This window comes from Panthera tigris, chromosome C1, assembly GCF_018350195.1.
Source record: "Panthera tigris isolate Pti1 chromosome C1, P.tigris_Pti1_mat1.1, whole genome shotgun sequence".
Classification (NCBI taxonomy): Eukaryota; Metazoa; Chordata; class Mammalia; order Carnivora; family Felidae; genus Panthera; species Panthera tigris.
In genome coordinates this window covers 19,992,497-19,995,647 of record NC_056667.1, presented here as the reverse complement: position 1 = coordinate 19,995,647, position 3,151 = coordinate 19,992,497, and positions in this window count along the sequence as shown.

Sequence of the window (3,151 nt, the reverse complement as noted above, 5' to 3'; positions counted from 1 at the left end):
TGGTAGTAGCGGTGGCGGTGGCGGCGGCGGCGCGCGCGCGCGCGCGCGTGCCCGGCGCTCGCTTGCTGGGGGCGGCCCCGCCGCCGCCCCGCCCCCGCCCCCGCCCCGCGCGGCCTCCCGCCGCAGCGCCCCCTCCGCCTGGGCCCGGGATGGCGCTCGCGTCCCGCGGCCGGCCCCGGCCCCGCTGCGCACCCTGAGCCGCGGCGGTCCCCTCTGCAAGATGACGGGGCAGCAGATGCGCGCTCCCGGGCGCCCTCTGTTCCCTTGCAATGAAATCATTTCTTGGGTGTCCCCTGTGTGCCAGGCACCTTGCCAAGCGCCGAGATTCGAGTGGTGGACTTCTTGATCTACTTCTGGCAATCTGTAATTCCAGGGCCAGGCTTCACCCATCTCCCATCTCTGAGGTCTGACTGGATAGGTATTGGGGGGGGGAGGGGGAGGGGGTAGGGCGTGGGGACTGGCAGGGGAGGGCGTGGGGACACAATCTGCTTTGAAACCCAGGGGCCTGTTAACGACTGTCTTGGAGTTCACAATGCCCAGTGGGCGTGTGTGGCACATCCTGACCTTCCCTCACCCAGATCTGTGATCTGGACCCAGACCAAGGGTTATCTAGATATCTGGGTTGATGTAGAGTTGATGCCACAGGCCTCAGTATTTTTCAAGAATTTTGGGTGTGTTTGCTTTCCAAATGGCTGTGTAACAAATTATCGCAAATTTAGTGGCTTAAAACAATACACATTATTATCTCATACATTCCAGGTCTGGAGCCCCAACCCAGTCAGTTGAATCCTTTGCTTTGAGTCTCAGAAGGCTGCAGTCAAGGTATCAGCAAGGCTGCATCCTCATCTGGAGACTCAACTGGGGAAGAATCCACTTGCAAGCCCACTCAAGTTTTGTTGGCAGAACTTATTTCCTTAGACTCTGTGACTCAGGGCCTGAGATTTTTGCTGGCTGTCAGCTGGAGGCTTCCCTCAGGTTCCAGAGGCCATCTGCAGTTCCTAGAGATTCCCACAGTTCCTTGCCATGTGGGTTTCTCCAACATGGCTGCTTATTTCATCAGGCCCACAAGGAGAGTCTGACTCCAGTGTGCTAAGTCAGAGTTTCACATAATGTAACTTATTATGTATGTAGCAGGAATGACGTCGCGTCACCTTTGCCATATTCTATAGGTGAGAAGAAAGTCACAGGTCCCACTCGAACTCAAAAAGAGAGAATCACAAAAAGATGTGAATAGCAGGAGGCAGGAATCACTAGGGGTTACCTTAGGGTCTGTCCACAACACTGGAGTTACTGGAAAACCTAAGGAAAAGTATAGGAAAAGGGAGAGCTGGAGACGAGCATAGGAGAGAGTAAAAAAGAAAGTCAAAATACACGATGCAGAGGGGTGGAAAGGTAACAACAGTGACCTCAAGGATCATTAATTGTTACACATGCCAGAGGCTGCCCAGCCATGCCTTTGGTGCCAAAGATCCTGGGTCTGATGAGCCCCACCTTGGAGTGAACCATGTTGTGGGCTTCTTCCCCTCTTGCTCCTTGGCTGTAGAACAAAGTTAAAAACTGGACATACTGGTTTCAGTAAAGAGTCCTGCTGTCCCACCCAACTGGGTTCTTTTGCAGCCCTACACCTTTGCTTGCTCCTTGTCACTTTCCAGAAACTCAAACTATCCTGCTTGATTTCAGCCTTCCTCCTCTCTACCTCATAATCTCCCCATTTGCATGGATCCTTTCCTCTCGTCTTAAAGATGTGGGCTTCCTTCTGCCCATGGCCAGGCCTCCACTCATGTCCACTCATGTCGCTCTCCGTTCATACAGACTGCAAACACACACTCTATTCTCCTCTATCAATTAAAAGGCAAAATGAAACTAAAATATCAATAACAGAAACAGCATTCCCTCCTCGTTCTAGAGTCAGGTTTATCTTTTTCTCTCTCATTTAAAGAGCAGCTACCACTTGCATACCACCCATTCATTTGACTTTTTTCAGTTTAGCCTCTGTTGACATCACTCCTCTAAAACCTCTATCTTGGGGCACCTGGCTGGGTCAGTCCGTACAGCATGCGACTCTTGGTCTTTGGGTTGTAAGTTCAAGCCCCACACTGGGTGTAGAGATTACTTAAAAATAAAATCTAAGGGGCGCCTGGGTGGCTCAGTCGGTTAAGCATCTGACTTTGGCTCAGGCCATGATCTCATGGTTTGTGGGTTCAAGCCCCGCATCAGGCTCTGCACTACAGTGCCGGAGCCTGCTTGGGATTCTCTCTCCCTCCCCTGCTCTCTCTCAAAATAAATAAATAAACTTTAAAAAAAAAACAAAACCCTTCTATCTTAAATGTCACTAATGACCCATTTAGTGTGGCATAAACTACTCATTCTCACCAATACCCACAGTTCCCAGCCTCTCTTACAGATGGGTGTGGCCAAGTGACTGAATTCTAGCTAATGGAATGTGAGTGGAAGTGACAAGCTGGCTCACAGAAGTCCCAAGTGCTGATCTTTGCTCCCTTCCCATCTGCTAGCAGAATGGAGGAGACTCTGAGAGTCAAACTAGATGTCCTCATTCCAAGTTTCAGGGTCCCAGTCCTTCTCAATCACCAGAAAGACTTAATAAGACTGAATTCAACTGATGTAATTGTGCAACATGCACAATATTTTTTTTATGTTTTATTTATTTTTGACAGAGAGACAGACAGACAGAGCATGAGTGGGGTAAGGGCAGAGAGAGAGGGAGACCCAGAATTCAAAGCAGGCTCCAGGCTCTGAGTTGTCAGCACAGAGCCCGACACGGGGCCTGAACTCACAGACTGCGAGATCATGACCTGAGCTGAAGTCAGACGCTTAACCGACTGAGCCACCCAGGCGCCCCAACATGCACAATATTTTGTTTTATTTGTAGCAGATAAGTCTGGGGGCTAGAAGAAATAAGACATTGTTTTATGGTTATCCTGGAAACTCTCTGATTCTCTGACTGTGACTTAGAGAGTTTAAAGATCCAACCTTGTCATTTTCTTTCTGCAAGAACTCTGATGCATTCAGAAGCATTCCTGTAGTCATCATCACTGCCATAACAGTCAAGTGCAACAATCACTTGGGCCCCCAAGGCACTTGCTTTAGTTGGCACTCCATCACAAATAACCACAGGTGAGAATTTGATTAA